Source organism: Triturus cristatus, chromosome 3_2 (assembly GCF_964204655.1).
Source record: "Triturus cristatus chromosome 3_2, aTriCri1.1, whole genome shotgun sequence".
NCBI classification, from domain to species: domain Eukaryota; kingdom Metazoa; phylum Chordata; class Amphibia; order Caudata; family Salamandridae; genus Triturus; species Triturus cristatus.
Genome location: NC_140584.1, coordinates 332,908,115 through 332,930,502, shown reverse-complemented (window position 1 = coordinate 332,930,502; position 22,388 = coordinate 332,908,115). Strand labels below are relative to the sequence as shown.

The following is a 22,388-nucleotide window of genomic DNA, read 5'->3' as shown; positions in this document are numbered from 1 at the left end:
AGAGAAAAAGTACAAAGCTGCCCCCACAGATCCGGCCAATATCAAAGGGCCAGCGCCACTAGATTCCCTAGTGGTTTCCACTGCACGAAAAAGGTCAAATTCCCAGGCGTCAGGCGAAGCACCACCACCTGACCGAGTCAAAGCTACTGGATGCGTCAGGAAAGCGCACTGCGTCACAGGCAGCCAATATATGGCGTATCGCCAACACCCAAGCGCCATTGGCCAGATACGATATGGCACATTATGGTGAATTATAAACCATAATGAACCACCTGCCTGAAAGATACAAAGCTAGGGCCAATTAATTAATTCAAGAGGGTAAGACAATAACTAACACCTCTATACGCTCTGCCTTAGAAGCAGCAGACACAGCCTCCAGGGCCATTAATACTAGCGTCCTCCTCCGTCGCCATGCTTTGCTAAGAATATCAGGTTTTAAACCAGAGGTACAAGCCTCCATCCTGAATCATCCCTTTGACCAAGAACACCTATTCGGCCCAAAGGTAGATGAGGCCCTCGAAAAAATGAAGAAGGACACCGATACTGCGAAGTCCATGGGAGCCCTGCAGTCACACCGTCCTAGGCGCTCTTTTCGTCGCTCTTCCTTTCGGAGTACATCTAGAGGCTACTCCTCAGATAGCGCGTCCACTTCCTACAAATCCCCCACTCAGTCCACCTTCACAAGGGGTTATCAAAGAGGCGGCTATAGGGGAAATAATAATAAAGGCAGAGGCAAAACAAATACCGCCCGCTCTGCCACACCGCCTACCCAATGACTTCCCCCCCCCCCCGCTCCCTCCAGACCATCCCACTCCGGTCGGGGCAGACTTCAAAATTTCCTTCATGTCTGGGAGACCATCACCTCAGACAAGTGGGTGACCCAAATTATTCGGTCAGGATACTGCCTGGAATTAACATCTACCCCCCCCAAACATTCCACCCAGGCAACGCCCAATGTCACAAGAACATTCCACATTACTAAAACAGGAGGTAATCTCCCTCTTACAAAAACATGCAATAGAACAAGTTCCCATCAATCAGCAAAATTTAGGGGTCTACTCCCTATATTTTCTAATACCAAAAAGGGACGAGACTCTACGACCTATTCTAGATCTCCGGCCCCTAAACACATACATACATTCAGACCATTTTCACATGGTAATGCTTCAGCAGGTGCTTCCGCTCCTCTCCCAGAACGACTGCCTCACCACACTGGACTTGAAAGACACATACTTCCACATTCCAGTACACCATGCTCACAGAAAGCACCTCAGATTTGTAGTGGACGGGCAACACTACCAGTTCAAGGTGCTCCCATTCGGAGTCACAACAGCACCACGGGTATTCACCAAGTGCCTAGCGGTAGTGGCGGCACACCTCAGAAGACAGCACATTCACGTCTTCTCATACTTGGATGACTGGCTGATAAAAGCCACGTCCTACAACCAATGTGTACACCACACCGCCACTACAATTCAACTACTTCACCAACTAGGCTTCACGGTGAACCACCAAAAGTCCCAGCTAACACCATCCTACATAAAACAATACCTCGGTGCCACCATAGACACCTCAAAAGCAATAGCCTACCCCAATCCGGCCAGGATTGCAAGCATTCAGGCTTTGGGACAAAGATTCATACTTCAACACTCCCTCCCAGCAAGAGTGTTTATGCAACTGATAGGGATGATGGCCTCTTGCATTTTCATAGTGCCCCACTCAAGACTCCAGATGCGTCCACTCCAAGAGTGCTTAGCGCGCCAATGGAACTAGGCCCAGGGGCAACTGACAGATACTGGTGTTGGTAGACGGTCACACCCATCGCTCTCTGCAGTGGTGGAGCACCACAAACCTTTCCAAAGGTCGACCGTTCCTGGACCCGGTTCCACAAATAATACTAACAGGTGCATCGCTCTCCAGCTGGGGAGCTCATCTATTACACCTCACAGGGAGGGCACGGCACATGGACGCCGCAACAAAAGTTACTCCATATCAACCATCTGGAGTTACTAGCAATCTCTCTAGCCCTAAAATCTTTTCAGACACAGTTTCAGGCAAGGCAGTCCTCATTCGCACAGACAACATGACGGCCATGTATTACATTCAAAAACAAGGCGGCACACACTCTCCACAGCTCTCTCAACTAGCACAGAGCATATGGACATGGGCAATTCCACACAAAATCTTTCTCCTAGCCCAACATGTCCCAGGAGTCCAAAACACCATGGCAGATCTGCTCAGCAGACAGACGCAACAGATCCACGAGTGGGAACTTCACCCGCAGGTTCTTCACACGTTCTTTCAAACGTGGGGGCATCCACAAATAGACCTATTCGCCCCCCCCACGAAAACAAAAAATGCCCAAGCTTCGCCGCCAGATACCCACACCCATTGTCCAAAGGAAATGCGATATGGATGAACTTGTCAGGCAAATTTGCGTACGCTTTTCCACCTCTCCCACTAATTCCATTAGTGGTGCGAAAGCTACAACAGCATTCCCTCACGCTGATCCTAGTAGCTCCAACATGGGCCAGACAACCGTGGTACACCAAGCTGCTGGAACTCTCGGTAGTACCACACCAAAAGCTACACCTCTCACCATGCTTCCTAACCCAGTACCATGGAGAGTTCAGGCACCCGGATCCAGCTCAGCTCAACCTTGCGATCTGGCTCCTGAAATCTTAGAATTCGGATACCTAAACCTTCCCCCTGACTGTATGAACGTCATCAGAGAAGCTAGACGCCCTACCACTAGAGCCTGCTACGCTGCCAAGTGGAAAAGATTTGTTGTTTATTGCCATAACAACACAATCAATCCTCTAGACGTGTCTATACAACACATCATATGCTACTTACTCCACCTACAAAGGTGTAATCTAGCATATACCTCACTTCGGCTACACCTCGCAGCAATTGCAGCTTACCTACAAAACAGGCAGCACCTATCACTTTTCAGAGTACCTGCCATTAAAGCCTTCATGGAAGGCCTAAAAAGAATAATTCCCCCAGAGTACCACCCTCACCTGTGTGGAACTTAAATATCGTTCTCACAAGGCTAATGGGGCCGCCCTTCGAACCCTTGCATAAATGCGAACTGCAATTTCTCACATGGAAAACAGCTTTCCTTGTAGCCATCACTTCCCTTAGAAGGGTCAGTGAGATACAAGCACTTACCATACAAGAACCTTTTCTTCAAATGCACCAGAACAAGGTTGTTCTCCGTACCAACCCAAAATTCCTACCTAAAGTCATTTCCCCTTTTCACCTAAACCAATCTGTAGAATTACCGGTATTTTTCTCGCAACCTCAGACTGTTGCAGAAAGGGCTCTACACACGCTAGATGTCAAACAAGCCTTACTTTACTATATCCAAAGAACACAACCTTTCAGAAAGACCAAACAACTGTTTGTCTCTTTCTCTCCACCACACAAGGGCAACCACATCTCAAAATCCGGGATAGCTAGGTGGATTGTAAAATGCATCCAGATTTGCTACCACAAAGCAAAACAAACGCTATCCGTTCCCCCTAAAGCCCATTCTACACGAAAGATAGGGGCTTCTATGGCTTTTCTAGGGAACATCCATTAGATGATATCTGCAAAGCAGCTACATGGTCAACACCGCACACTTTCACTAAACACTGCTGTGTAGATGTGCAAACCAAGCAACAAGCTAGTGTGTGCCAGGCTGTACTAAAAACACTATTTCAAACCACTGCAACGGATACCGGTGGTCGCCGCTAAGGTTGGGAACTGCTATATAGTCTATGCAAAAGTGTGTAATCTACAGCTCATATGCCTCGAACGGAATATGCTACTTACCAGTATGCATCTGTTCTTGGCATGTAGAGCTGCAGATCTACACACGCCTACCCGCCTCCCGGCTACCTGTATCTGTTCCAGTCTATCTTATTTAGATACAACACACATGGGTTTCTTCACTGTTACTACTACGCTCCATCTTTCCCTGCTGGCGAAAAACAATCTGAGGATGGAGCCGAAGCCTATGAGCAATACGATCCAAAGGAGGAGTCACCGACCTCGTGACTTCCAAAAGACTTTCCAAGAGGAAAAACCAACTGCAAACATCCGGGCCCAACACCAGATGGCGATCTATGCAAAAGTGTGTAGATCTGCAGCTCTACATGCCAAGAACAGATGCATACTGGTAGGTAGCATATTCCTTACTCTTTGTACCCCCAGCATAAGGTAAAGGACTGCAAGATTCTCAGTACTTTCTCAACCAAAATTCTTAAAGATGGAGAGGGTAAGTTGTTGATTTGGCTGCAGAGACTTAAACGTAAATCTGATGTCGTCTCTGATCATGAGGGAAGCTCTGCCTCACATACTTCTTTGGAAAAATCTAAAAGCAGAGAGAGGTCACAAGAATCTCCTGAGGGTAATAAAGCTTCTAAAAAATCCAGTCATGAAACAGGAGGTCCCGCACAAAAAGGAAAACATCCCTTTCCTGCTGAGGAGAAAGCCCATCTGACCTCAAAATATGAGAAACCTCTTCAGAGCCATCTATTGAGATTACAGTCTCTAAAAATATTGTCGTTGACTGCACTGTCCGCTAGGGTCCCTGCCGACGCAGAAATCACCACCGGCGCATGTTACCCCTCCATTGCCGTCGACAATCTCCTAGTCGAAAAAATAGTCGCCGAAAGCCTCTGATGCGGCGTCGACAGCGGCTCTGCAGATGATGCCTGTAGCAGCTGCGAAGGTACCCTCACCGTCGACTGTCTTCTCAGTCGACGACAACTTTCTCATCGATGTCTACATCCTCGTCGACTAAGTTTGTTCCGTTGCGGCCACCACTTCGTTGATGACTACCGCAATGAAGATGACAGTATCCTCGGCGATGGCGACGAAAATTTTGTTATTTCTTATTTCCTCGTCGATGACACAGACCCCACTGCTGTCGACGAAGCTGACGACGCTGCATACTACACTGAGCCCCAGACGACCGTCGATGTTACATCTTACACCACTATATCAGTCACGGCGTTCTTGTCGACGACCCCTTTGACGAGGCGTTTTCTTCAGAATCCTGCACTGATTTCGCCTTGACCTCCTTCAACATTCATGGAAGAGTCTGATGAAGATGACCTGTTTAGCTCTGCTCACAGTCCCTCTCCGCTTCACGTCAAGTATCAGGATGATGATGAAGATGGCTATGAGGGTTATTATCAGCAGGACTTTCACACGCCACATGCAAAGATGCAGTACATGGAACCTGTTTGTGAACCCATGGTCCACCTTCCTGTGGCGTTAGTTAAATTGCGAGACTTGTTGCAGTATTTTCGAACTCCTTTTATTTATTTATTTATTTATTTATATTTCTTTCCCCTTAGACGAGTGCACCTCCACCAATATCTCGGCCATGCATGTCTGAGCCTTCGCCTATGATGTCGCCAGCAACAGATAGTGTTCTACCTCCACAACTGCATGACCCCTCTGATGATGGGGATGTAGAGGAAGGTGACATTCTAGGTACAAGGCCAGCTGGCAATTGGTGGGAAGCTTGCATAATGTCAACACCTGCTTCCCCGTCTCCTCAGACAGTGGATTCTCCGCCGGAGGACATTGGCGGTTTCCATGCATTGATGAAGAGCAGCTTCTCGCTTTTAGTTCCTGATGAAAGTCAAACAGTCTGACTACATTCTTTACGATTTTAAAGACCAAATATCTGAAGACTGTGAGAGCAATCCCTATAATGGACCATATTTGGGAAGAATGTATGAAAGTCATGAGCACACCTCCTACAGTGATCGCAGTTTTGCCTAGAATAGACAAAAAATACAAGGCTCCTTATGATGCGCCACCTTGTCTGGTAGGACACCGGTACCAGACTCTGTAATAACTCAAACTGTACAACGAAGGTCACGGAATCCTTCGCCGCTTATCAGTGCTCCACCTGATAAAGAAGGGAGTTGCCTTGATAACATTGGCAAGCGGTTTACCACCACCTTAGGCACTACTGTGCACGCGGCCAAGGCGCTAGCGATATTAGGCTGATATGACCAAGTGTGGGCAGATATCGCTCCATATGTGGACCTGCTTCCAGTAGCCAAGAGACTAGAGGCTAGAAAGATTCTTCTAGAAGTTGAAAGATCTGCTTCATAGATCATTGATGCATCCATGGATGTGGCTTCCCTGGCCTTTCATCAACTCGCTGGAGCAGCCGTCCTTGGACGTCAAGGTTGGTTGAAGACAACAACATTTGGCCCTGAGGTGCAAAGTAAAGTCCTAGGTATGCCTTTTAATGGCAATGCACTTTGTAGGCCATTAAGGCAGACTCCCAAACTGCTAAAGCTTTGGGCATGCTCCAATACAGGAAGACCCCCTTTTCGTTGAGCCCGTGGTAGAGGAACCTATTCATTTAGTGGGGGTTACCAAAAATATCGACCTCAGACCTATCGCTCATTTCGCGATTCCTACCAACATCAACAGACCTATCATGTACCACCGCAGGCTGCATACTCCAAGCAACCCAGAAGTAAACAAACTGTAGAATCAAGAGATACTGTTGGGAAACAGTGACGGTATCCAGGCCCCTGCAGCACTCTCCCCATTATTCTAGCCAGAGGAGCTTGCATCTCACGCTATTTCAGTAAATGTAAAAAAATTACCACAGACAAATAGGTCCTGGAATTATTCAAGTATGGCCGTAACCTGGAGTTTTTTACAGGACCACCTCCTCATCCACCACAAAAATCTCAGCCATCCCATCTTCAGTTACTCAGGAAGGAGGCATTTGTCATGCTACAAAAAGGAGCCGTAGAAAGAATACCAAGCTCTCAACGGTGAATGGGCTTCTACCCACCCTTTTTTCTTGTGAAAAAGAAATATGGAGAATGATGTCCCATTCTGGACCTCAAATCTCAACAAATCTTGGCAGAAAAAATGCTTCTGTATGGTCACTCGCCAGGAGGGATTGCAGTTTCTGAACCATTCGGATTTTCTGGCCAGACTTGATTTACAAGATGCGTATTTCCATATTCCTATCAATCCCAAACATCTCCATTTCACTGTGGCTATCGCGCACTATCAATTTCAATTCAATTCAATTCAATTCAAAGTATGCTTTATTCGAATATCATTCATAAAAGCAAGAATACAATGACAATAACAATTTCTTACATGATTAAGAATAAGATTAAATTATGATCAGAAGATCAAATACAAAGCATACATGTACAGTTTTTGTCTTATATAAGACCCTATAAAACGTACTATTCTTTTGGCGGTAAATGATTTGATTTTTAAAAAGCACAAGATAAATAGTTGAATAAAAATACGTTAAAACCATAATAGAAATGCAGAGAAAGTGACATAGAACATAGGAGAGAATAATCAAAAGACTAGCAGTCTCTGTCTAATTGACCACGCCCAGCCTAGATATTTTGCAGTGGCTACTGAAATCCATGGCAGAGTACTGGTACGTATAATACGCAGGGCCACGCTACCACTGGTTGTTCCTAAATTTTTACACATCGGGGACAACCAGTTACGCCTTGGTACCGCGTAAAACTTACAGGCAAATAGAAAATGACCAATAGTTTCTTTGCTAGTGCCACAAGCGGGACATCCGTCACAAGAACCCCCTTCCCACTTAGATGTCAAGAATTTGAGGGGAAGTGCGCCTGCTCTCAATTGGAAAAGAAGCTTTCTTTCCATGGGCCTTGTTATAATGTCCCAATATGGTTCCAGACAAGGAGAAGCCTTGGCCTCTATGAAGTCTGCAGTCATAGAGCCAGCACTCGAACTATTCCAATACCGGCGAGCAACCATCTCCCAATAGATATTCTTTAAAGTGCTTTTGGATGGGAAACAGGCTCTCGCTGGATCATCCCAGAGTGAGCACAAACCAAGCTCAGACAGGGATGTCCTAAGTGCTTTTAGCCATCCTATTTTGTGATAAACGTCCGACCATATAATGTCTAAAAAACCATCTGCATAATGAGAAAGGGCAGCAGTCGTCCATAGCCTGCGCCAGTACAGGATAGGGCGAAGTTGAACCAAATCTGAGATTGCTTTTCTACCCAGGTCATATTTAAGGGGCAACAATGGGGTACTTTTAGGGACACTTGTTATAGCCCTTAAAAATTTGTTTTCTGAGGTTTGGAGAGCAGCAACCTTCTCAAAGCCCCAGAGCTCAGCACCATATAGAGCGGAGCCTAGAGCTTTTGCTTCATACACCTGTAGAGCAGGTTTTACGGGTTTGGTCAAAGATTTTCTATGCTCTGTACAAATAGCACCTGCCAATTGCCTATGTCTAAGCGTAGCAATATCAACATGATGCCGCCAATTCTTCTCGCTAGATACATGCATGCCCAAATAAGTGAAAGTATTCACTACTTCTAGCGGGCGGTCATTTAGAATGATTTTAGATTTAAAGCTACGGTGGGGGTTGAATATCATAAGCTTTGTTTTGGCGGTGTTAACTTCTAATCCATACTCCCCACAAAATTGGTCAAAGATAGACAAGGCACACTGCAATCCACTGGGGGTTTTAGATAGGATGAGCGTGTCATCTGCGAACATTAAAATAGGGATTTTAGTCCCAGCTAAAAAAGGAGCGTCCACTTGTGCAGAGGTCATGCGAGCAACAACATCGTTTATATATAAAGTAAAAAGGATAGGAGCCTTTGAACATCCCTGCCGGACTCCCCTCTCTACAGGGAAGTCTGTGGTTACCGAGCCGAGTCCTCCCCACTGAATTCTGGCATAGTTAGATTCATGTAGCCTCATTATCAAAGATAATAAATCGCTAGGAAGACCCTGTCTGTTTAGGGCCGTCCAAAGCTTAGATCGGGGAACAAGGTCGAAAGCGGCCCGTAGATCGACAAAGGCCGCATACAAGCTTCCTTTGCCCAGTGCCACCGTCTTCCATTGTAACAGGGTGAAACGGGAAACCTGATCCACCGTGCTTGTGGACCGTCGAAAGCCAGCCTGGAATGGTGAAAGAGCACTATCAGTTCAAGGTCCTTCTCTTCGGCCTCTGCTCAGCTCCTCTGGTATTTACCAAATGTCTCGCTCCCGTGGAGGCACACCTACGATTACGAGGCCTGCAGATTTTCCCGTATCTCGATGACTAGCTAGTGAAGGTTCCATCTCTTCACTGGGCCTCAGAGGCCATATCCATCTGCCTATAACTGTTTTGCTCTCAACTACCAAAAATCAATTTTCACACCTTCTCAATGAACAACTGTTCTCTGAGCGACGTTGGATGCCCTCCCAAAACAAGGCATTCTTATCCACAGAAAGGCAAAACACCAGACTATTGCTGACTCAGTGTATCCAAAAAAGAATTTGCTTCTGTCTGTCTCCTCAAATCCTTTCTCTGCATGATGTTGTCCGCCATCCTCATGGTGCCGCATGCACGTCTCAGGATGAGACCTTTCCAGGAGCAGTTGGACAGGCAATGGCTATAGGTGACCAGATAATTTGAGGACATTATTCAGATCAAATAAAAAGCACTTACTTGGTCCCCCCCCCTCCTTTTTTATTTTTTCTCTCTCTCTTGCTCTCTCTTTTGCTCTCTCTCTTTTGCTCTCTCTCTTTTGCTCTCTCTCTTTTGCTCTCTCTCTTGCTCTCTCTCTTGCTCTCTCTCTTGCTCTCTCTTTTGCTCTCTCTTTTGCTCTCTTTATTTCGCTCTCTCGCTCTTTTTTTCTCTTTCTTTCTCGCTCTCTCTTTCTCCAAGATGCACATCAACTTCCTGGAATTGAGGGCAATTTTCCTAGCTCTTCGGTCCTTTCTCCCAAGAATACAAGCATCCTTGTACTGATACGTACAGACCTGCATGCACTATGTCAACAAGCAGGGAGGAACAAGGTCTCCGATTCTATCTTTGGAAGCTCAAAAGATCTGGGAGTGAGCGTTACTGCACTGCACCATCATCAAGGCACAACATCTTCCTAGAGTGAGAAACAACCTAGCAGACACCTTGAGCAGAATAGGACAAACATGTCACGAGTGGGAACCCTATCAGTTGTTCTTGACTCCATCTTCCATGAATGGGGAACACCCAACTTAGACCTCTTTGCATTTCAAGAGAACCGAAAATGCTGGTTCTTCGCTAGTACTGAACCTCAGAGGAGGTCATGGGGGAATGAGTTTTCGATAAGATGGTCAGGAATCTTTGCTGATGCTTTTCCTACATGCCCTCTCATCTCCAAGATTCTAACTGAGATGAAAAGAGAACCGGTCCAGCTGATCCACATTGCTGCATGTTGGCCCCGGTAGCATTGGTTCACGGAGCTACTCCTACTCTCGGAGTCCAAGCCTTATCGCCTCCCAGTGATAACGACTCTACTGACCATGAACAAAGGACAAACCCTGCACCCACATCCAGCTTCTCTTCAGTTGCATGCTTGGCATCTGAATTCAAAGATTTAGACTTCCCCCCCCCCCCCCAGGACTGTAGGGATGTTTTGTACAGGGCTAAAGCGGAGTCCAACAATAAAACATGCTGATTTAAAATAGAAGCATTTTTGCTCTTGGTGCCTTCGGAACAATATCCACCCTCTTCTCTCATCTCTGGAACAAGGCTTGCCTTATCTACTCTCTTTGGCAAAGTCGGGACTGGCGTACGCATCAGTGAGGGTCCACCTCGCAGCCATCTCCCGATAGAGGCACACATTTGATGCCCTATGTTCCTCTCACATCATCAAACAATTCATGAAAGGATTATTCAGGACTTTTTCTCCCATTCGGCCTCCTCCGCCAGAATGGCATCTCAATGTGGTCCTATTTCGACAAATGAAACCACCGTTTGAGCCAATTCACAAAAATGAACTCAAGTTTATCACCAGGAAAATGGCACTGCTTCTGGTACTTACCTCAGCAAAGAGAGTAAGTGAAATCCAAGCTTTCGCTATCTACGATTTACAGAGGACTACTTTTTACTGAGAACAAACCCTAAATCATCCAGAAAGTTCAAACTCAGTTTCACCTTAATTGAACCTGTTGTCCTACGCACATTTTTTCCAAATCCATCCTCCAGCAGAGAAATCTCCTCACTCCTTAGATGGTAAATGATGTCTTAAGTTTTATTTGCAAAGAACTAAGCAGCTATGCAGAATGGACCAATTGCTGCTCTGCTAGCTACTCTGATTCAAGCATGCGAATCTATGAAAGATCCAATACCGGAGAAGAAAATGAGTTACTTCCCTGTAACTATGGTTCTACAGCATTGGTATCTTTCATAGAATCACATAGGACCCATCCTCATCCCCTGAGTATTCCCTTATTTCCTCAAAGTACATAGTTTCACACGTGTGCTTGAAAATCAGCCTCTCTTGGGAGTGTTCTACAGGGTGATGTTGCCTGATTGGCTTTTGCTTAAGTTTGGTTCTTTTTTACAAAAGAAAGTAGATGGGCTATTGCAGTGACTGATCAATGTATTTTAGCCCATGATAGTATTATCTACTGCTTTTATAAGGATACCTTGGGACTCACACTACGACGACGGGGATGATTCAAGCATGTGAATCTATGCAACATACCAATACTGGAGAACCGTAGTTACAGGTAAGTAACTCATTTTCTTATAGTTCAACAAAAAATTTAATTATCTATTCATTTATAAATAGAAATGCAGGCAATGTAAGGTCTCAAATTCCATTAGTCAATTGGAAGAAATTGCAGTTTCCAAATCAAACAGCCACCATAAATTTTGGTTGGCAAAGGTCATAAGGTCATGTTAAAAAAGGAGCACGTGGAAGACTTAGTATGTACAATATCATAATATCACAGTACCCTATCCAAAGAAGGAACATGTGGGGAAAATAATGAAAATAGGATTAGCAGCATCAAAACAAATGATCCATATTGTTCATAAAGAATGAAGAAGTTATTAATTATCAAAAGAAAATTACGGTGATTAGATAGAGAGGCATCCATGGCTACAAAGAGAAAATAAATTGTACCTACACAACCTGAAAAGCATTGGGGGTCCAAAAGGAATTCATAAGACACTGCATCATCCGCAGCAAAAGAGTAACAAAGATACACAATAAAAAAATATATATATATATTTTACTAAGTTGGTTTGTATATCCATGTCCTATACATTTTATCACTGTGCCATATGTGAATACACGTGGTGATCAATTTTGTTTGAGGCCTTATAGATATGTAAGTAAACTTCTACAGTGGTCCTTGTGGCAAAGACCTTATATACCTGTGTCTGTGCTGCACATTCAATTATTTCATGGAGCCTATTGAGTAATAGTATATTCCTTGATTGAAGGTCAGCGATCTAAGAACTGAACGTAGTCCCCTTAATTTTTGCGTGGTTCCATGGTGCAGACATCAACTGCGTTAATCGCGAACTGACTAAGTCATAGTATGTGCTCAGACATCCACCAGAGACTTGGAGTCAATGCAAGTAGTCCACAGACTTACCGTTATGATTATGGAAAGGTCCCTGGATCGGAATGTATCTAAGTCTCCTGAAGATCAAAACATATTGGGATCTCTTTAGCTTTCTATGAGGGCGATATTATCCCTATGTGCCTGTGTAGCCCCTTAAGTCTGGGAAACTACTTACTTGAAAGCGGGGCAGCGTGTTCACTGATCTGGCTAACTACGGGACCTTCCACGGTCTGCAAGGATTTAGAGTCTGTTACAAATGAAAAAACTGCTCAGTCAGGTAAAGGCGGGGGAAGCGCCAAACTAAAATAGCGGCAAGCGATAATAAATAGCAATACCTCTAAGTCGGTTGGAGGAGTCACGGATCACAAGGTTGGTCAAGACAAAATATTACTGCGGTCATCCATGAGACGCTGCTGATGTCACTTCATTAAAATAGTCTGTATGCTCCCAGATGCAACCTGCAAGGTCCATGGCTGGAAGTGATTTAACGGGCATTGGATGTCGCCATCTTAGAATGGGGAAACAGTAGATAAAATGACTATTAAGTAAGACAAGCTGAGTTTAACTTATAGTTACAGCATGGCTGTTGCCATCTTGAAGTGGAGGAACTGCAGGTATTTGGACTTGAAGCGATACAAGTTGTTGATGACTTGTTGTGTGATGGTCTGTACCCGACGAATTCGTACTTGGCTGGCAAGTAAATATAGGCTATGAAATTGAGGTTCGTTCTAAGGGAAGACCTAAAGTCAATTGCTAATATTCGGTATCTGGGGATACTATTGGGCTCACTGTGGGTGCCATGTTAGCAGTCCAGGGGTGATAGAAAGTTAGTATTTGTGCTGGGGTAAGATGTGTGCTGAGCATGTTCTGGGTGAGGGGGGGGAGAAGAGTAGAATGTTAAATGGAGTTCTTGTATCACCTATGGTCTCTGTGTATGGCCAAAGGGTAGGTGAAGCCAAATTCTTCTAATTATATGGAGACCCTGGCAAAGTCTAGATATATGAAATTAAGTAGAGTCCAATAGGTGTAGAGAGATAATCTCTTTAGTATTGCCTTGTGGGAGGAATTATTGATGACCTATAGAGTGATTAGACAGACAAACAGATATTGGGTGGCATTACATGATACAGACGATTCCAAAGTAATCCTCATGTAATTAGTGATGCATTTCGGAATCCTTGTTCAAACCTTTTTTCACAGTTTGGTATTTGAGGATTAGTTCAGTCTCTTCTGCGGAGTTAAAGCTTACGGTTCCCACCTGGGGGTGATTATTAATAACCTCTATTCCTATTGAATAGGACGGTTTATTGTGGGGGTGTACATTAAGAAAATGATCAGTCAGTGGGTATACGGTTGCAAATTTGTTAATGTTCCGGTAATGTTCCTGAATTCTGGTTGAAGAGGGCTGACAGTACTGCCAATGTGCAGTTGCTTTTATGGGCAAAATATCATGTATATTGTAAATTTGCCGATACAATCTATCCAGTTCGTAATTTTAACTGTTGGCCGGTGTATAAGGTAAGGTAAGGTTTTGTTTAGTCCTGTAAAGGTTCTAGTCTTCATATTTGCCTCACCCCTTGCCCTTAGGAGCCTGCATCTTCCCTTACCTTCAACACATGATGTATACATTTGACATATGACATGGATAACCTATCTAGATATACCAATGCGTCGCTCTGTGCATTGAGAATCCCTTCCAAATTACTGCAAGGTGTCGGGGCACAGATAGTGAATGTTGTAAAGCACTTGCAAAAAGTTGAAAACTATTCTCATTTTAAAGATGGCTGCTTTCTCCAACATTAAAGTTGGGAATTCACAGTTCATCTAATTTTATATGTGTTAAAACCCTATTAAAATTCGATCCCTAAGCCTTTTCTTGTCTCTGGTGACTTATATACCAAGATATGTAAGTCCTTCCATTATTTGGATGTCAATGACCAGGATCTCTACATGTGCCACTCATTTATTTTTAGAACCATTTATACAGTACCCCAAATACTCCCCAATTTCCTGAAAGTTTGAGTACACTGCAGGAATTATTTGAGGTGGATCCACAATGTACAGAAAGACATTGTTGACCTATAGTTGTTGACATAAAGCAATTAAATACCTTGATTTGAGGCACAATTTGTATACAAGAGGACAACCGTTCAGCACACAGAAAAAAGGAGCAGGAAGAGGCGACAACCTTGCTTTATGCCCTGCCCCAGCCCAAACCTAGAGAATCAATTAATCCTAGCATTTGTAAAGCGCACTACATACCCATGAGGGTCTCGAGGCGCAAAAAAAGGGGGGGGGGGGTGGATGCTGCTACTGTTCGAAGAGCCAGGTCTTGAGGTCTTCTGAAGGTCAGAAGGTCTTGGGTCTGCCGTAGGCGGATGGGGAGGGTGTTCCATGTCTTGGCGGCGAGGTGGGAGAATGATCTGCCGCCGCCGGTCACTCTTCGGATGCGGGGGACAGGGGCGAGGGCGTGTTCTGTGGAGCGGAGCTGGCGGGTGGGGGTGTAGAAGCTGAGTCGGCTGTTGAGGTACACTGGTCCGGTGTTGTGGAGTGCCGTGTGTGCGTGGGTGAGGAGCTTGAAGGTTATCCTCTTGTTGACAGGGAGCCAGTGCAGGTCTCTCAGGTGGGGTGTGATGTGGCTGCGGCAGGGTATGTCGAGGATCAGGCGCGCGGCGGCGTTCTGGATGTGTTGGAGCCTTTTCAGGAGTTTTGGCCGAGGCTCCTGCGTAGAGGGCGTTTCCATAGTCTAGTCTGCTGCTGACGAGTGCCTGGGTGACCGTCCTTCTCGTTTCAGTGGGGATCCACTTGTAGATCCTGCGGAGCATGCGGAGGGTGTTGAAGCAGGAGGAAGAGATGGCGTTGACCTACTTCGTCATGGAGAGGGTGGAGTCGAGGATGACCCCTAGGTTGCGTGCGTGGTCGGTGCGTGTTGGGGCTGTTCCTAGTGCAGTCTGCCACCAGGAGTCGTCCCAGGCTGAGGGGGTGGATCCGAGGATGAGGACCTCTGTCTTATCCGAGATCAGCTTCAGTCTGCTGTTCCTCATCCAGTCGGCGACGGCCTTCATTCCTTTGTGGAGGTTGGTTTTGGCGGTGTGGGGGTCCTTGGTGAGGGAGAGGATCAGCTGGGTGTCGGCGTAGGAGATGTTGGGGTCGTGCAGGTGGGCGAGCGGTGCCATGTAGATGTTGAACAGCGTTGGGCTGAGGGATGAGCCCTCGGGTACGCCGCAGATGATCTCGGTGGCTTCGGAGCGGAAGGGGGGGTTGGCAAATGCTCTGTGTTCTGCCGGAGAGGAAAGAGGTGGTCCAGTCCAGGGCCTTCTCTTGGATTCCAGCGTCGTAGAGGCATGTTCGTAGTGTGCGGTGGCAGACTGTGTCGAAGGCAGCAGTGAGGGCAGTTTCGGTGCTGTGGTTGCTGCGGAACCCGGACTGGGAATGGTCTAGGATGCTGTTCTCCTCGAGGAAGCTGGTCAGTTGTTTGTTGACGGCCTGCTCGATGACCTTCGCCAGGAACAGGAGCAGGAAGATGGTTCGGAAGTTCTTGAGGTCCTTGGGGTCCGCCTTGGGTTTCTTGAGTAAGGCGTTGATCTCTGTGTGCTTCCAGCTCTCCGGGAAGGTCACTGTCTCGAGGGAGATGTTGATGGCTTTCCGGAGATGGGGTGCGATGGTGGTGCTGGCTTTGTTGAAGATGTGGTGTGGGCAGGGGGTCTGACGGGGATCCGGAGTGGACAGTGTTCATGATCTTGATGGTGTCGTCGTCGTTTATGTTGGTCCAGGAGAGCAGGCGGTTGGTGCGGATGGTGGTTGTGGGGGCGGGGGTCTCAGTGGTTGCCGCAGGGGGTCGCGGCGTTGAAGCTGTCGTGGATGTCGATGATCTTGCCGTGGAAGAAGGTGGCCAGCGAGTAGCATAGGTCTTGCGAAGGTGGGATGTCGTTTGTGTTGGAGCTGGGGTTGGAGAGTTCCTTCACGATGTTGAAGAGCCCTTTGGTGTTGTGTGCGTTGTTGTCTAGGCGGTCTTTGAAGGAGGCCCTTTTGGCGGATCTGATGAGATGGTGGTGTCTGCGGGTGGCGTTCTTGTGGGCTGTGTAGCTTTCCGGTGTTCTTTCACGGATCCAGTTCTTTTCCAGCTTTCGGCAGGTTTGATTGGAGACCTGGAGGTCTTCGGTGAACCAGCTGGCTTTCTTGTTGGTGTGGCTGTTGGAGGGCTTCTTGACGGGGCGAGGGTGTTGGCGCAGTCGTTGATCCATTGACTGAGGTTGCGAGCGGCGGCATCGGGGTTGGTCGGGTCAGCAGGTGGGTTCCGGGCGAGGGTGGTGGATAGCTGGTTTTCGGTGACTTTGCTCCAACAGCTGCGCGGTCTCTGTTGGGTGCGGTGGTGGGTTTTCTGAAAGGTGAAGTGGATGCAACGGTGATCGGTCCAGTGGAGCTCGGAGGTGTGTTTGAAGGAGACGTGGGGGCTTGCGGAGAAGATTGGGTCAAGCGTGTGGCCGGCGGAGTGGGTGGGTGTTGTGACGAGTTGTCAGAGTCCAAGGTTGGCGAGGTTGTCGATCAGTGTGGTGGAGTTGGTGTTGTCGTTGTTCTCGAGGTGGAAGTTCAGGTCCCCGAGGAGGATGTAGTCCGTGGAGGCGAGGGCGTGTGTGCTGATGAAGTCTGTGATGGAGTCGCTGAACTGTGGTCGGGGTCTGGAGAGTCTGTAGACGAGGGTTTCTCTGAGGGTGGTGTTGGGATTGGTGTGAATCTGGAAGTGTAGGTGTTCGGCGGTGCTGAGTGTGTCTGTTTGTCGAGACTTTGAGAGTGTTCCTGTGGAAGATAGCGATTCCTCCTCCTACTCCATTGTTGCGGTCCTTGCGGGTGGTCTTGTAGCCTTCCGGGATGGCTATGGCGATGTTGGGTGCCGAGGAGGGGTTCAGCCAGGTCTCCGTCAGGAAGGCGACGTCTGGAGTGTTGGAGTCGAGTAGATCCCAGAGTTCAACGGTGTGTTTGCATGCAGAGCGGGTATTGAGGAGGCTGCATCTGAGGTAGTTGGGTTTTTTGGAAGGGGGGCTGGTGGGCCGGATGCTGGTGAGGCTGCAGTTCCAGCAGGAGAAGGCTCTGTGGGTGCGCTTCGGGGCGGCCAGGTAGCAGGTGCGTGATTGTCCGGCATTGAGTGCATGGAGGGTGCTGGAGTCGTAGCGGAGACGGGCATCGTGGCGTTTGCGGGGACCAGGGGTTCTGGCGCAGGGAGCGGTCTATGCACGGACGGACGCAGACGGGCTTGCCTTGGGCGCGCCAGCGGTGCGGCTGTGCAGCACCCGCCATATAAGGGGATGTGGGAGGGAGGAGCAGCTGGGAGGCGGGGCGGCGAATGGGAGAGCGAGGGGGCAGGGAGGCAGCGGCGGGAACAGACTGGGATACAGAAGGCAAGAGGGAACGGGGTAGGGGCACCACAATACAGTTAACAAGGGGCAACTAACTAACACTGACTCTTACAAGGGCCAACAAAGTACAATAAAACGGCACAATACAGTCTAAAAAGTGAAATAAAACGGCACAATACAGTCACCAAGTCAGCACAAAGGAGAATAGCGCAAGCAGAGAATTACAAGCAGGGGAGCGGTGAACTCACGAAGCGGCAGCAGCGGGCACAGAGGTGGGCACACACAGGCGGAGCTGTGCAGCGTGTGGAGTCGCCTAACCTTTAGGCAGGGTCAAGGGTCGCTCCCTCTACCGCGCAGCGGCCGCCATATAAGGGGATGTGGGAGGGAGGAGCAGCTGTGAGGCAGGAGCGGGATGGCGAATGGGAGAGCGAGGGGGCGGGCCGCAGGGAGGCAGTGGCGGGAGCAGACGGGGATACAGAAGGCAAGAGGGAACGGGGAAGGGGCACCACAATACAGTTAACAAGGGGCAACAAAGTGAAATAAAACGGCACAATACAGAAGAGTGCCCTCTTTCCAGCACCAATGTTGTCGCTAAATATAAGAGGGTCACCTATGCTCAGGATGGGCTAATACCAAAATGTTCCAGATACCCCCAATCTATGTGAAATGTCTTCTCTGCACTGAGAAGAGGAATACCCAAAGGTTCCCTGATGCCCTATGTTCTATCCAACCGGTGTTTTAACCTCATTAAGCAGCAGTGGGTTGATATAAGCAGCACTCACTTTGTTTATTGCTCTTGTAATACTGTAATAGTGGCATGTGGGAGGTCTGCAGTAGTATTCCTTTTTTGTGGGCCTCATTTTACATAGTTAGCAAATGTGCTCTCAGCGGGGGGGGGGCATACACTTAAATATGCCTGCCGGTAGACATTCTGTCCCGAACTCTTCCCATTTTTTTGTTTTTCTATGGCCTTGATCACTTCCTTGATGAGGAGTTCCTGATCCAGGACCTTCCTCCGTCCTTCTGTCAATCTGGTAGCATTTATCCTTTCTGAAAGATCACCCTGTCTGCCTCTCCTTGCATTTTTACTGCATATAGATTTGTGCAGTAATCTCCAAAGACCTGCTTAATTTTCTCTTCTGAGGAGACATTATTTCCTTTTTTATCCGTTGTCCTCTACCCATCTAGCTTCCTTCTGCCTCCCTCAACTTGGCTAGGAGGCTTCCTGCCATTTCTCCAACTTCATAGAGCTTTATCTGTATGCTTAGACACTGTCTCTTTGCTATGTAAGATACCTTGTCTGTTTGTCATTTTGAGCTAATTCTAGACGTCCCATATCGTGTCAGTTAGTGCGTTACCTATTGTATTTCTTTCTTTGTTCTTAGCCTCTTCAAGTGCCAACAGCTTTTGCAGTCTGGCTGTTTTTTGTAGCCTATTCTGGATTTGGCTCGGCTCTTAAGGTCTACTTATAAGTTTACAAAATTACTACCCAGGTTGAGACGGGTCCAGGATTCTCTGCAAAATAATTTGTAGTTGTTTCCGTAAGTGACTTTACAGAGTCCATCTTTTAAATAACAAGTGTCTACTTACCACTGTTCACCATTACAGTCTTGGCACCTGCTATTTGTCAACATGAGTGCTGAGGGGTCAGGTTTGCCTCTTGGCTGATGGGTTACGCTTTCCATGGGTGGGATTTCAGTAGCTCGGATGAAAAAATTGTTTATTCTTGAGAGCAAGTCCTTGAGAGTGAATCATGTGCTCCCAAGAAGTGTGTATATCCTCTGTCTGAAATGTTTCATTTTCCATATATCTGCCTGTCGCATAGACGTTACAAGTTGATTCATTTGGGTCAGTTTGACTTGTATGGCCTGTCAATCTGTCCATTGCCACTGACATTACATTTTAAAATCCACACCAATTATAGTATTGTGGACGGTGCTCCGAAAAGTAGGAGGCCTACACTATCCAGTTTCTGTAACCTAGGTGGTGCATATACATTGAAAATGGTAATTTTTATCCTGTCCCACGGTTCATAAATGCCTACATAACCTCCAATCAAATCTGTTGAGGTCTGTAAAATACCAAAGGGCTTTTTTAGCCAGTAAACTTGTACCACTTGATTTCAGGGTGAAGCCAGTGTGTACAAATATGGAATATCTTCCTCTGCCCAAGAACCTGCACTAGAGGGTGGGTCTCTAGAAGGAGGATCTAATCGGGCCCTTGTTTCAGGTATTGCACACCACCTCTCCATTCTATTCTGTAGACCATTAGCATTCTAAGATAATATTTCTGATAGGTTCAGGGTCGGTGTTGTATTGTACTGTCTCCTTGCATTGGTCAGGTCTTTGGGTCAACCAGCCATTACTGCTTCCTATGAATCCAAATCTCACTTGGACAACTAAATGTCTTAGTTATCTTTTTCCTGCCAACCATACTTTTCATTTTAGCAGAATTCAAACTCTCTACCTCCTCAACTACAGAAAGGTGAATGGAGTGTTGGGCCATGTTGTCCACTACCAGATAATGCACAAATATGTTCTCTGTAGCGTGTTAGTATATGGCCTAGCTCTCTTTGTTTATAGAAACAAAGAGGAGCCCCTTAAGACCAAAGGAATAGGGCACTATACGGTAGTAAGGGAACAGTATCCTTTGGACCAGTTTCTAATATCCAGTAATCAACCAGTCTGCACATTCCATTCAACCTAATTTATACCTTCCATAAAGTCTCATTCACCCTTGAGAATAATGTGCCATATATTTTCCAAAGATAATTAAACCACATAGGTATGCGAAAATATAAAGCGATTTATTTGTTAAAAAGTCATAAAATTAAACTCTGATTTAAAAAAAAGAACAGTGTGTCTAAATAATACAGTCCATAGTGTTACTCCTCAAAAGTGTTCACATTAGCCCAATACATAATCACAAAATCCTAACCAAGAATTAATAAACAATTGAATAAAAAAACAAAATAAAGAGTACAATAACTAGACGAACACAATATGTCATGTACATGGTACACATCCGTATTACAGCAGTAACATAGGTGTGGATCCTGGTATTGTTGGCTTTTTCAAACACTCATTGACCACATCACCTTTCACAGATTGTGTACTTGTTTGAGCGTCGGTCGTTTCGATGGATATATTATGCCACCATCTTTTTCAAGACAAATGATTTGACTCTCTTAAACATAAACTTTAAGTGTTTTGTTGATTTAAAAAACACCTGTATAATAAAAAACAAATATCAATCATTTGGTCCGAAATTGTAACTGCCTCTAAACCAACATGTTACATCAAACTGTGTTCATTGAGAACCTATACTTCTTACGTAGTTGGCCCACCCCGTAGTTATATCATGGATTACCAGATAGTCCGGTAACTCATTATTCACACATCCATTAGATTAAATACAAAATGTTAGCACAGTGTCAATAATGAGTTACAACTAACAACAGTCAACTATTGGACATAACAATGAATACAACGGGGTCACCAGGAATTCACTTTAAAATTATATGGCGCTCTTCTCATCATCCACACTTTAGCGCGCTAAAGGTTTAAAATGTATATTTAAAAACATTTGTAAGCTCATATACTGAGAACTAATCACCTTACATTCACACACATTCTCCTAGCTTTCTTTCAGGAGGAAAAATACCTCACCTAATGGTCGCAAAACTAATCGTTCCAGCAATACTGGGCAGACGATTTACGGGGTGATTGATGGTTTTTTGTCCTCTCTCAAATCCCGAAACTACAGTGTTATATCTGTGAATGCATAATAATATAACCACTCTAATCTAGGCATATAGTGTATTGGGATAACATTCAGGGCATAAAATGATAATAGAGATATAACCCCCATCTTTCCCCCCCCCAAGCCCTTTGCCTTCCTCCTATTAGTTTAAAAATGAGTGTTTACCTTCGAGAAATGCTTTTTGCTCTTGGTCTTTCTTTACCATTCATTTACCACTGCTCCGCCAGGACCTCTTCTACATCCGTATCCCCATCGGTATATGCTGCTCCATTCTAAAACTCTATTCAGAACACAAGTTGCCAAATGCAGTGAATGCATACACCTGATTAACCACCCCTTACAGTTGTGTTAAACTATTTAAAATGTGTATTGATCAGCTGCAGTGGAATGGCAAGGGTATACTGCCTGCTATTCCACCAAGCAAATTATAGCACTTACATAGCTGTTGAAAAAAGGGTGTGCATTATAGCAGAGCATGATAATAAACACAACTAAACATGACTCTTTGTATACTTGTATTCAATCCTGAATGTCACTTGATAGTTCCTACCCGAGGCTTGCATTGCTAAATGCTGATGTTGGATCTCATTACTGTTTGCAACTATTTTTTCTGTAGTCTCCCTTTTATGTAACCCATTTTCTTTGTTTAAAGTAAATTTGCTAAGTTTTGAATTGCTTCATGCATATACGAACAGACCTGTTCATCAATGTCTATTGCATTTGTGTTTTAGTTGCTTTTTTATGTAATATAGTTCTAAAAAGTCTTTTGAGCGGTCTCTTATTAATTGTCTTTTCAACACTGCCTCATCACTCATTCGCTCAACAGGTAACATTTACGTACTTGCAGTGTTTTATTTTTTAATTATCATTTATGTATCTCCACGTTCTGAA

The 22,388-nt window shown here is 45.8% G+C and overlaps 1 protein-coding gene across 2 annotated transcripts in view; it reads left to right on the top strand.

Annotated features, from left to right (window-relative positions):
* KDM1A (lysine demethylase 1A) overlaps positions 1-22,388 on the top strand; it is a 718,736-nt gene that overhangs the window by 136,478 nt on the left and 559,870 nt on the right. The gene's annotated exons all lie outside the window — the stretch shown is intronic.